Source organism: Enhydra lutris, unplaced genomic scaffold (assembly GCF_002288905.1).
Source record: "Enhydra lutris kenyoni isolate GAN:26980312 unplaced genomic scaffold, ASM228890v2 scaffoldscaffold38, whole genome shotgun sequence".
Classification (NCBI taxonomy): Eukaryota; Metazoa; Chordata; class Mammalia; order Carnivora; family Mustelidae; genus Enhydra; species Enhydra lutris.
The window spans coordinates 10,814,616-10,828,014 of NW_019154122.1; the positions used below are offsets into that span (position 1 = coordinate 10,814,616).

The following is a 13,399-nucleotide window of genomic DNA, read 5'->3' on the forward strand; positions in this document are numbered from 1 at the left end:
CTTCCGTCTTCCCAGAGGTGCAGTCAGAGGGAGGGCGGAAGCACTGACAGGGCAGCACGGCCACAGAGCCAACCCCTTGATGGATTAGATGTAACCAACTTAAATGGTGCTAAGCCCAGCTGGGGTTCAGGCGAGGGCCAAGGGTTGCTCGGGAATATTTTAGGTACAACACTGCCTCCGATTAACCTACCACCTTTCTATTTTTAGAAAATATTATCAAGCTTTCATACATCCTCCTGGGCTCCTTCTTTGCCCCAACACCCGGCTTCCTCCGTGATGGCGAGGCCAGTCCACTGTGTGCCTCAGGGGGTTATTCACCTCAGCCAGGCAGACGTGACCAGCCCGGACGACTCTCACTCCCTCCGAAGTGGGGAGACTGACCTGAGGAGGGGACCGAAGGCTGCTGGCACAAGACCACCAGGCAGAGGGATGTCAGGGCTGAAATCAGGGCTCTGGTCTCACGATGAACGACCCTGTCCTCCTGCCAAGAGGCCATGTTGCCCCCAACACCCAAAGGGAACATCCAGATAGGTTATTTTGATCACAGAGACGCGAGTCAAGGAGGAACTGATCCTCCACAGACAGAAGAAAAGAATGTGAGCTGCTGTCACTTCAACACAATAAATCAGAAGGATGTCCCACACTGCTCTGTCAGCACCACCATTGCATCTGGGGACTAAGAATGAAATCCTGTGACTCGGATCCCCAAAATGGAAAAAAAAAAAAAAAAAACCAGCGAAACCCGTGGGAAAACAGGATTCAATAAAAGTTAAAAGAAAAAAAAAAAAAAAAGAATCTGTCCCCGAAGCACTTTGCACATCTCATTGGGTCTGTGGGAGTCTAAGTCCCACGGGAATTGTGGGGCCCGGACGCCACTCCCCTGCCCCTCGACGCCCCGGATCCCCCAGGAAGAGCAAAAAGGCAACAGGAGCTACATTTCCAGAAACAGGACAAATGGGAAGGTGAGTTCTGAAATGAACATTTCTAAGCTAGAGGAAGCTCGTTTTCAAAGGCTCAGAGCTTTGCAATACCCCAAAGTTCTCGCTCCCTTTCCTTGAGCGGAAGCCATGAGATAAAGGGAGCACGATGAAAGCGATGCTTCAAGGGGCCCGTCGCATCTACCCAGGAATGAAAGAAAGAGTTTTTCCTTTTAAACTCTAGCCCTGACCCCGAGAGCACTTTTTGGCTTGTTTAACAGACCTAGGGGACCCCGACCTACGCGATGACACTGCTGGGAGGCCGTCCTGGCAGGATTCACACAGATAAGGCCACAAAGTTCTAACGGCCCCACGAAGATTCTACAGTTCAGATCCCTTCCACCATACTCAACAGTGGACTGTCACGCGTCTGGAAAATATAACTGTTTTTGAGGAATGCTCTCCAAGCCACCTAATGCTTTTAAAGCTGTTTATCAAAAGAGCTGGATGAGCCACAGTGGCCTGAAACTGTCAGCTGTCACAGGGTCGCCTGCCCCGTCCCAGTTTCCGTAAGCACTCCATCATTCCCGGTCGTCCTGGCCGCGGCAGACAGCAGATGCCAGTGTTTGGAGACATTCGCTACATAACTTTTACCCGACGAACCTGGCTCCAGGACAGATTTCCATGTCATGTGGGGCTTCTGGCTGAACTCTGCCCGAACCCAGAGGCGTATCGTTTACAGCAGACGCCGACAATAGCTTGGGGTCACCTGCTCTCCACAAGTGGGTTCAGAGCGAGTTCGTGGCCTCCGCACACCTTCTTCAAAGGGCTTCTCATCCGCAAGGGCTGGGAGCCCAGGTGAGTTCTCCCACCCGGCGACCATGACCCCGTGACAGCACCGGCATGCGGGCCTGACTTGAACTACTGTCTAGTCTGTGTGAAGGAAGAGAATAGGAGGGACGGAAACCCAACAGAGCATGTGGACTTGGCATTGTGGACTAGAGCAAGCACTGCGCGTGTTCGGGAACAGGGTGTAAGTGAGCGGGAAGGACACAATCCCCGTTTCACTTATGCTCAATACGTATTCAGGGAGAACTCAGACCCCGACACCACTTCTCGAGCCCTAACTACACGCCCCACATCAGGCAAATGATGCACGTCCCACGCGCCATTTAATCATCATGAGCACCCATGGAGGCGGGCACCGCTGTCCCCACGCCACAGGAGCGAGAGGACGCTCACCTTGGTGGCAGGAAGGGAGAACCATGCTCCGGGCCACAGCTGACAAAGTGCAGCACCATGACGCAGATCCAGGGCTGCCAGGGCTGTCGCCTCCCACAGGCCCTCTGACCTTGTTTGACAGATGTGGGGACCAAACAGCGTTGCGGGAACCCCTTCCTGATTCCTGCAAACCCTTGGTTTCTTTTTACACTGGCTACCACAGTGCTACTTCCCATTTCTTCTCCAGAACTGGGGCAGATCTGTGATTTTATGTTCTTTCCACATCTCTTTCTGAAACGAATGCTTCTCTTTGAAGCAAGACCTCTTGCCCTTGGAGTGTCAAGATAAGAAAACTTTCAGCAACTTCCCTTGGAAACTACAAAACACCCATCAGCACCCAGGATCTAAGTACAGTCGCTCACCAGCTGCTGGCCCCTCTGAATAGCTTTTATGGTTCCGTGAGGGGTGGTGACAGGGCCATGTCACTACCATGGGGTGTGCTCTTTCTTTCATGTCCCTGGGATCTGACAAGAGCCTTCTACAACCTGTTTCTTTACAACACACAGAAAGAGAGATTAAAGACCAAGACCAGACTTAAAGCTGGGGTTGGGAGTAGCAAAGACTTCTCACCAGATGCATTCTAAACCTTCCAGGGAATGAAGGGCCGCCAACTGCCCAAGCAGATGCTGTTCAGAAGCTGCTGGGGTGATTAAATGAGATAATACATGTAGAGTCCCTAGAATAAGGCCTGCATCACAGCAAAGGTCAGAAATCATCAGCAATAACGTTATTATTTAATTGCTTGCTACCACCAAACCTCAGAATGTTTGAGCAGAAATAATGATACGGATTTTGATAGAACCACATTAATTCGGAGCTACTGGTTGGATGTGGAGGGGAAAGGGCATCAAAAAAGGATGAAGGAATTAGTGAAAAGTCCAAGTTATAGGGCTTCTGATTAAATATGACAGATTGAGTCCAGAGACGTCTCTAAAGCGAAAGCGAAGGGATACAAATGGCGCACATCCAAAAGGATAAAGAGAAGGTGTCAACAATATTGTAGAAGCCGAAAAGCAGACAGACATGTGGTGCTGAAATGTAAGCCTGAGGGAGTGGGAGCCACAGAGCAGTCAGCTAATTAGTATGGTAAACCCCACCAAATTCCAGAAAGACGGGGCACTGGGAAGCTCTGACGGCCTGGGGCAGAAAGGGAGGAACAGGGAGGTGAGGGTGTGTCAGGGGTGGTGAAAATGGGAAGGTGGGTTAAAAGCCCAAGAAGGAGGTAGACCTGCAGGTTCCTTTCTCATCCCCTTCTGCCTGCTCCTCCTCAACAGAAGACCAGAGGCAGCAGGCCCCCCGTTATCGCTCCCTGGGCCCCACACAGGGCTCCCAGGCTGCTCATCAGGGCCTCTGCTGTAAAGGGGAGCAGAAGAGACAGTCAAGAATCACCAACCACACGAGAACGGTCTCTGTTCGTGAAGGAAAAAGACCAAAACAAACCAGTGGAAGAAAGAAACTCAGAAGAGGACCAGGGCACCAGCTCTAGAGTGTTCTAGAGAGCAATCAGTCTAGACAGGAGTAGGAGGCACCCGGGGAGGGAGCAGGGGAGGCAGATCTTGCAAGAATTGTTAACACTGATAAATTGCTCTATACATTTTTAACCACAGAGAAGAGTTTGTAGATAAGTAAGTAATAGGCAGATAGAAAAAAAAAAAAAATTTTTTTTAAGGACTTACTAAACTTGGAGTAAAAAAAAAAAAAGCATAAGTTAAGGGTTTGAGGATTCAATGGGAATATTCATGTAGCAAACGAAGCAAACAACAATAATCAAAGCAGTTACTAACTCCAGGGAGAAAAAAGAAACCAAAAAGGAAACATGGTAACTTAGGTAGCTTCACCGGGAATGCTGCTGATAGTCATAATAATGTAAAAACTGAATATTAGTTTACCCAAGAAGGACCATACAACTATACTGAAAAAGAAGGGGAGGGACTAGGAAGTCAAATGATAGCAAGAAATAGCATTTTTTTTTTTTTTTTTTAAAGAAACACAGAGGCAAATACCTCCCAATCAAAGAAACAGCCCAAAGTGTTGAAAGTGGTTGCCCCTGGGGGAGCAGGATTCAGAGGTAGGGAAGAGTGGAGCAGGAGACTGCTGGTTTTTATTTTCAGACATGTTGAAAAGTCTTTGACTTTTAAGCATGGACACATATTTACTTTGACAAAATACAATTTGAAAAGATAAAAAAAACGTGTTGCAGTGAGACAAATATGGTCAAAGTCATAGCTTTTAAAAATCACTGTTCTTACTAGAGCAGAAATTAAATAATATTTAGTAAATACACAGAAGGTAGAAAGAGTAGAGATCATTTAAGAGCTTTGAAAGAGCAGTGATGGACCTGTTAATAAGGCTGGAAAAACCACCAAGCCTCCCCAATATACAGCACCACCGGCACAGATGCAATGCTGTGGTTTTCAAGAACAAACAGGAAATCAAGTCACTAATAAAGGGGTCCTTCAAGAAAGCTACGGGAAAACTTGCTTTAATAAGCACGTGAGACCAATTTAGGAATATTAACACAACTTGGTGATTCTCCAGAATCTGGAAGAGCATCAAAGTATTTAATTATTTAAATAAGTATTTAAATACCTACTATTGAAGTATTCTCAGTATTTAAGTACTGAGATTTTAAGTATTCACCATTCTGAGCGCTGAACACCTAGAGAACTGAGAACGCAGCAGGAGGTCAATACTTCACCAATTAAGGCATTTCTGCCGTCAGGTTGCCTGCGCTTGAACCAGTGTGTTTACTACACAACTGGGTCCAAGTATCACACATTTCTAATTAGCTAAACTCAATCAGTGGGACCCCCTCAACAATTCAAACAAAAACATAAAAACTCACAGAGGCTCTCACATCTTTTCACACGGTCTACAAAAGCACTCACAGGCTCCCCCGCCTTTGGTGCCATAGGAGGTGGGCAGGCGTCCGTTTCGAGCACCCCAGTTGTGCTGCTGGGGGGATCAGGGAAGCCTAGAGAACCGATGAGCGTTGCCGTCTGTCCATCCTGGTAGAACTCAGGAAGGTACCACTGGATCCAAGCCGTTCTAACCCAGCTGGCCAGGCTCCCTGGGGCCCGTCCTCATAATGAGAAGCCAAGTTTGGCTTTGACTCTCCTCTGAAGTTTCCTGCAGTCCCTGGGATTTTAGGGGGCCACTGGGGTCACCCCTGGCATCACCTGTGTTTGAAGTACGTCAAGGGAAAATCTAATAGGAGCTGCCTCTCGTGTTAACGCAGAACGGCCTCATAAAAACTGCTCTCCACAAGGAGTTCAAGGGTGCTCATGCAAACACTGTGGGCTTGTCCTGCTCCACCAGCTTTGCTAGGGGAGAAAGCTGAGGTTTTGCCAACTCTGACCCCACTTTCTGAAAGAGCTCAGGCCAGTGACAGCAGGTGCCAGGGGCCGGCGACAAGATGGACCCCGCACTTTGAAGGAACGTGCTCCTCCACGCTGCTGAAACTGAAATTTACTGGCACGGTCGGTTAGGGTGAAGGACTAAACCAGGTAAATTACTGTGACTTTCTGGTACGTAATAAAATCTTGCCAACGATTACCTCAGGAAACCCAGTCAAAGTGGGGAGCAAACCAGGAGGGCTGACAACCGCCGGCAGGCAGCCACGGTGAAGCGTCCCATCATGGGGGCTCCTGCGGTTGAATCCACATTCATCCGCTGCTGCGGCTAGTGCTGTTTGCCAGCAGGACGGCGGGTCATCACCACATTCTCACACAGAGCATCCTGTCAGGGAAATTAACCAGGTACGGCGAGCGGCGCAGCCACCGAGTCACAGAAGGTGCGAAGAGTGGCACTGTTTTACGTCTCTACAAATCTCTTTAAGTCTTGCTTAACAGAAAACAGCTGCATTCTCTTATCTGTTTCTACAGTCAATCACTGTGCGCAACATCATACACTGTGTGGCTTCTGGAAAACTGCACTGTACCCTCATTAGAGAATATCATTGTAACAATGGTTATTCAGCTATCTACCTATGTATGAATTCATATACAAATGTATAAAAATAGATTTGACCTCATGGATCCTGGAAAAGGCTGAGGTTTCCCTAGGGGTCCTTAAGCCATACTTTGATAGCCTCTGTTCTAAAATGACCCACATGGACAGATTTTGTGCTAATGAGAAATCAGTTTCCTCTATGTATCCAAGTAATTCACTAAGGGTAGAGACTAGTAACACTATTAACTCGATTTGAGTTACGTAAGCCGGACATAAGAAAACTCTGTTTCTTTTAGAGTATACTGTGATTAAAAGGTTTTACAAATTCAATCTTAGTTCCCCCCATTTGACAAGTTAGTGAGAAACCTAGCAAGAATCTGTCTTTGAGAGGCGGTCTGGCAAAGAGACTACATAAAGGTTAGGGGGCAAGGGGACCCTGGGTTCATTATAACACCCAAACTTACCTTTCCTTCCCCCGAGGATTATAAACAAACTTTCCCTTGTAAAACAACACTACATTCTTCATTCAGTCCCCTGCTAGCCCACTGGTCCCCTACGTACCTCACAATGACCTCACACCCTAAAGCTTTCGGGAAGCAGGGGGGTCTGAACTCAAACCTGGATCTGCTTTTCAAAGGGGATTTCAATCACATCCTGGGAAAAAGGGACAACTCTGTAAGGGAAAACCATTACAGACGTAGGGTGGCCATCAAAACCCAAAAGTAAGTGAACTTAACACCTTTGCAGAGGAATTCCAGAAACAGTAGATGGCCTTTCATTTTTCCCTAACACACAAAATACAGATTTTTCCTCAGGAAGGAACATGCCATTTTGTTTCTCTTGAAGTTCAAAACAAAAATCTCAAACGCAGTCATTCTGGAGTTTTATAAATAAGTCACTGAACAAGGAAAGGACCCGACATGTACAATGACTGGGTTGATTATTTAATTTTCAAATGGAAGAAACCAAAATTTGAAAGCACTTACACTTTCTTTTCTATCTTCTTTGAGCAAAGACCTGCTGGTTGAGATACAAGGACTGTACTGTACGTTCCTAAATTCAGTTTATTTTTACTTTTGGAAAGAGGATTGTGCTGTTCCCATGAAGCCAGTCATCTCTGCAAGCCAAAAATGGCAAAAAATAGACACTTTCCTTTCTAGAAACGATTATAATGTACCATGACCAAAAAAGTGGTTTTCTTCTTAACAGATAATCTTGCATAAAAATAAGTTATGGGATTTCAGAAATGGAAAGACTCTTCTCAAGTATGTGTGTGCAGGTTTCCATGTTAGTTTTTTTTTTTTTTTTTTTTTTTTTCCCAGCAACAGAAACAGATCTGAGCTTTCCATTAGTTATGTTACAACGAGAGTGGCATCATTTGGAGCCCGAGTGAAAGGAAAGTACGGTATTTACAGTCTAGCAAGAGGGAAGAAGTCTGTCTTGGAAAAAATAAGAGCTCGCTGCTTGCGGTCCTGTGAGAGGAATCTTAATTTCTAAAGGTATGAAAGATGTTTCTAAACAGTGTCTTAACCTGTAACTTCATCAGCTTAATCTCAGACCCGAGTGAGACAGCCTACGTTGTGACCTGGCTCTGAATGTTGTCTCTTCTGTGGGGGTTGCTCAGAAAGAGTGCGAGAATGATTCATCCACCTTGGGGCATTCTCTGGAAGGGCCTGGTTTGGCCAGATCAGGAAGCGAGAATATATGGTTCTGACCTCATACAAAGTGTGTATAAAGTGTGTACAAAGGCTCTGACCTCATACAAAGTGGCCCCCGAGGGGCCACTCTGGGACAGCAGAGGAGAGGTGTCCCTTCCCTTTGGATGGACATGGCAATCCTCTTTCCCTTTGGATGAACATGGCAAATCTCTTTCAGTGCCACTGAAATCAACCTCCTTCTCACAGTAAAGCTGGCATGTCCGCCGATGCACGGGCTGTCCCAGGCAGCAGAGAGAGGGCAAGCCAATAGACAGATACGCTCAAAGGTCGGAAACCGAGCCTCTGTCAAATAGGTACTAGGCTCTGGCTTTTCACTCGTGTTCATATACCTGTCTTTCCATCAGTGCTAGGAGGGCCTAGAGGACTCATCTGGAAAGCATGTCTTGTGGCTCTTCAATGAGTATGAGGAGGAAGTCTCACGATGACCTGGACTATCTCTCTGAAGGGCTCATTTGGTAGCAATGAAAAATATTATCTTATTAAAGCATGGGATAAAAGGTAAAATTCATTTACAGGTTTAAGACACAACAGAAACCTTCCAAGCAATATTGGAATTGCTTCTGCCCCCGGATACGTGCAAGGTCAGTCCATGCTCCTCTGCCTCAGGTGAACACGCTGGAAAAAACTGACAGCACTGGCATATCCTAAAAAAATTTTCATTTTTTTTTTTTAAAGATTTTATTTATTTATTTGTCATAGAGAGAGAAGCGAGAGCGAGCACAGGCAGATAGAGTGGCAGGCAGAGGCAGAGGGAGAAGCAGGCTCCCTGCCAAGCAAGGAGCCCGATGTGGGACTTGATCCCAAGACGCTGGGATCATGACCTGAGCCAAAGGCAGCCCCTTAACCAACTGAGCCACCCAGGCGTCCCCAAAATTTTCATTTTTATTAAGATTTTTACCTCTGAAAGTTCTGAATTGAACTGAACTGAAGGCTCAGTTCAAACCAGTTCTGCTTAATGTGTTGTATACATTACCGAGAAGAGCAAACGGCTGCTTTCAGGGCAGAATCATACGCAGCATTTCCAAACTGAGTGAAAGAGTAGTGAAAGCATTTCCTAAATTCCCTTCGTGGACTTTTTTCTGACCTGTCCAACCCGACTGCATTCAGGCTCTGGTGACCTAAGAGGGTCTTCCCTTCCATCTCGGAGAGTCATAGGTACAAGGCAAACACTGTAACAAAAGGGACTGTTCCTTAAGAAGATCTGCTTCAATTTCACATCCAGGAGACCAGGAATGGAAAGTGTCTTAATGAATTTTGGGTGGTGTCTTGGGACTGTTTGTACTGCAAAAGTCAAATATGCCCACCATAAATCTTTTCTATGACATCAACCGAAAGGTTACTTGAAAGCCCTCAGAGCAACTGGAATTTACATCTCTGTGCACAATACAGGGGTCCCCGGATTCCAGAGCATGACCAGGGTCCTGATGGCTATATTCTTAAGCACTGATCTATCATTATCCTTCAAATTCCCCAGTTCCTCCTTATCTAACTTAAATAATGAGATAAGCTCCAACACTCCTGAGCTTTGCTAAATGAGTTTAAATATTTCAAGTTCTGCCAGCTCCCACTTTCCTCTCCATTTTGGGTCTTGACTAAAAAGGTGAAGAAATATTTTGGAGGAAACCTCAGGGCCCAACTTCATAAATCTTCATCTGCTACTTTCCTAAAATGTCTTATAACCCAAAGCCCACAACAGATGGTATTTAGAGAAATAAAGAGGCAAATAAATAGCTTGAGTCCAATACTCCCCTTTTCACCGTTATTTTTGCCTTCTGCTGGGCAAGAGCTGCCCCTGGGTCTCTGCAGCTTTCTACCACCCAAGTATCTTCTCAAATACGACCATCGACTACCACCACACACGCAGGAGCTGGGCAGGCAGCCCCGAGGGTGCCCTGCTTTGGCCTGGCCCATTTGAAGGGCAGCAGGCTTTTCTGTGGCTTCCATGAACCACAAGTGTGGCTGCCAGCTGTGCCATTTTCATGAACTTTACTTGGGAACAGACAAATGTGGCCCCATACACGTAGACTGGAAGATGCGACCTGAGCCAGCACAAAGTTGCCTTGGAAAAGGCTTCTTATTTCTGTTCCAAACCACACATACTTGTCCAGTTAACGAATGCAGCAGGGGATACTAGTCTACAATATTCATGCGGAGGCCAAAGGCTCTGCTGTCCTCCGCCCTCTTCTCCCCCCACCCCCACCTGCCTTCCCAAGAACTGTCAGATGGCATGGCAATTTCAGGGAAAAGTCAGGTGACTGTCTCTTCGGAATGCCTGCACACTCCACCAAGGAGAGGAACTTGGAAGTATTTTAATCTAAAAGTACTCAAGGAGGGGGGCTCCCTATAAATAAAGTCATGTTTAAATAAACACAAAGAGGAGCCAATATTTCCTGTAAGGCCACTTTTCGGAGGGATTACTGGAAGGAATATTCTTTCACAGTTTTATGGCTTACTTTGCTATCATCTGCTTAAGATTTGAGTCATTTAAAACATAGATGCTAAGATCTAAGCCTTCACTTGGACGAAATAGTACAAAGGAAGCAGAAAGTCTCATTCCAAGAGCAGACTCAGAGGCAGAACTCTTGGATTCCTGGGTTCTATTCCTGGCTCGGTCCCTGGGCTCAGGTCAGCCCTCGGTCAGAATCTCACTTCTAATCCCTTCAAATCATTTGTTAGTCCCTGTTGTCTAAACAGTGGGGAAAAACCCTGAGTAACACCCCTGGATCCTGTTCAATCAACTGGGATGGTTGGAGATGGTTCTAACTCACTTCCAAGAAATCAGGGTGATTTATCCCTTGGTAGAACTAGTATGTTCCTAAGAGATCACACTGTCATCAGAACAAACTCTCAAGGCACCGAAACATTTCTCCACCTGCAAGGATCTCCGTGCTCCTTTAATGTGACTTTCAAAATAGGGTCATCCGGCATTTTATAGTGTTCCTTATAGGACCCACAGGAAAATAACCCTGGTTGGGCTTTAGACCTCTGAGAGAGGGAATGACCAGATAAGTGTATCTAGCCCCAATTTATAGATGGAAAAACTGAGGCTTAAAGAGGTGGGGGGACTTAAGGTAAGAGGGGGGTTGGGACCTGCTGTTTTCCAGGCCAAGTGTTCTTTTCTAGCACACGGATACTCGTTAATAGCCTACTTTGGGACCCGGACAAATGGACGGAGGGAAACTGGTCAAAGTGTTTCAGAAGAAGCTGTAATGTCTTTTCAGTGCAATAAAGGGTAAAGAGGCAAATCTCTTTGAGGCTCCCAATTAGATGGCCCAGCACATACCCCACTCACCTCTGGCAACTCTGGCCACGGCTCTCCCACCAAGGACTCCTCTGAGAACAGAGAGGAGATGCAGAAGCTTACTTGCCCCTCCCCGAAGCTCCCAGGTCCCCAGGCCAATGACTACCTGGCTGCTTCTCTCTTTCCACCGTAGCTTTTGTTTTTAGGAGTGAAGGGCTACGGAGAGAGCTATTCCTGCAGATTTGCAGCCGGACTTCAGATGGAATGCCTGATTACTGTTTGTTTTCAGGCATGCTGCCTAGCCTCTCTGGACCCCCTTGACCTGGAATGTGATTCTCTCTTCCCCTCACCTGGCCAACCCCCACCATATACTCAGGCTTCATCCTAACTAGCACTTCCCAGGGCCCTCCGTGGCGCAACGGACAGCACACTGGACTTCGGAACAGAACCGCCCTAGAAAAGCCTTTCTTGACCCCGCTGACCACAGGTTAGCCAACCTCCTTCTCCCCTTTGCCTTCTCCAATTACATGATCTCGCAGCACCTTATAAATCTCCCAGGTCATTTATCACAATTTTAGCAAGAAATTATTACTATGATTATTTGTTTTATGTTTGCTTCCCCGGGAGACCAGGGGAAGAGCAGGGCCAGCTTAGCCTTCTGCTAGATTCCTGACCCTGAGGCCTTAGAAAATTTTCAGTCAATATTTACTGACTAGAAACAACTGCGTGACAGGATCCACCGGGCAACATGGAGCGGAACCGGCTGTGTCAGCACCGGACAGCCCGTGAAACTAAGGATACCTGGCTTTTTGCGGTAACCATTTTGTGCCTTTCTTACGCTCCGAAAAAGAAAGACAAAACTTTATCAAGACTTCCAAACTGATACTGTGTGGAAAATCCGTCATTTCCTTCTGGTCAGCGTTAGTGAAGTTCCTAGCACAAGATGGTATTTTTAAAAAATGAAACACATACCTCAGAACTCCTTTTGAAACAAATCACTCAATCCCTTGGCCACTTTGGGATTTTACGAAAAAGGATGTTTCTTTTGGAACTCTTAGGGGTCTCCTGTTTTACTCACTCATCGGTAGGTCTTACCGTCCTAACAAAATAGCGGAGGTGGACTTTTGGGGCTTCCAGCCGACCCAGAAAAACTAACTGGAAATACTTTCAAAGCTTCCCTACTGCCCCCTCCCCCCCAACTTCATAAATGCTTCAAAATATACTCAAGGATTGTTTTAGCTCTGTATCTGAGAATAGAATGTAACCTAACTAAAGTAAACTCTACAGATCCTTTTTTAAAAAAGCAGCTGCTTCCCGTTGGAAGACAGTCTGGCAGAACACATTACATGGTCCCAGTCTACAATCTTAAGCATTTCCCCTGCAGTAATGTGTCATCAGAAAGGTTTCCTGGTGACAGACACATGGATTCTTTTTAATTGGGGACGATTTCACTTCAAATCCTATTCGAGGGAGCGATAGGGTGTGGACAAGGCCCAGGCCCTAGACATTCTAAAAGGGCACACTAATTCACTCAGGGAATATCTCTTAACCAGGGAGCAGCAAAATCCTTCTGGGCTTAAGTGGCGTCCAGCTTGGCTGGGAACTGTAACATTCATTATCCCCTTTGTTGATAAGATCCCCAATTAGTCACTCAGAAAAAGGAAGGCTCAAATAGGCTACTAACATGAAAAGCTATGTTAAAGTAGTCAGATTCTGTGGGCTGCGGAGCCATGTGGGCTGCCCCTGATTTCCCTTCCCAGCTGGTATCAAGGCAAGATAACATCTCACAGCAGAACCGCCAACCTGCCTGGGGAATTCCTTCATGAGGCTGGGGGACTGGCTGGCATGTCCAAGTGGAAGGAGGACCAAGAAAGGACAGACTCACGTGGTGAATCACAACTGCTGGGATTCCAGAACATGCCATGGAGCCCAGGAGCCAGACACAGCCGGCAGCCAGACAGTTTTCTTAATGGGGATGGGGGGGGGGGGGGGTCCTAGTTAGTTTGGTGAACAGGGGAGATCTGTAAGGGTGTGATCCTATTTCTGACCCCTCTAATGAAGAAAAACATTTTATATATAAATAAATTACAGACATAGGTATAGATAGGCAGATCCAGGAAGAATTCATGCCAGATTTTTGTGCCTTATTTTCAGGTATTTGTACTAGGTAGGCCAGAAATTTCAGACACACGTATTCAAGGTTTAAAAAACTGCATCAGTGGGGCGCCTGGGTCGCTCAGTGGGTTAAGCCGCTGCCTTCAGCTCAGGTTGTGATCCTGGGGTCCTGGGAT

At 46.5% G+C, this 13,399-nt stretch overlaps 1 protein-coding gene across 1 annotated transcript in view; it reads right to left on the minus strand.

Annotated features, from left to right (window-relative positions):
• Positions 1–13,399, minus strand: part of LOC111154928 (vacuolar protein sorting 13 homolog D) — a 255,254-nt gene that overhangs the window by 34,508 nt on the left and 207,347 nt on the right. The window lies entirely within an intron of this gene.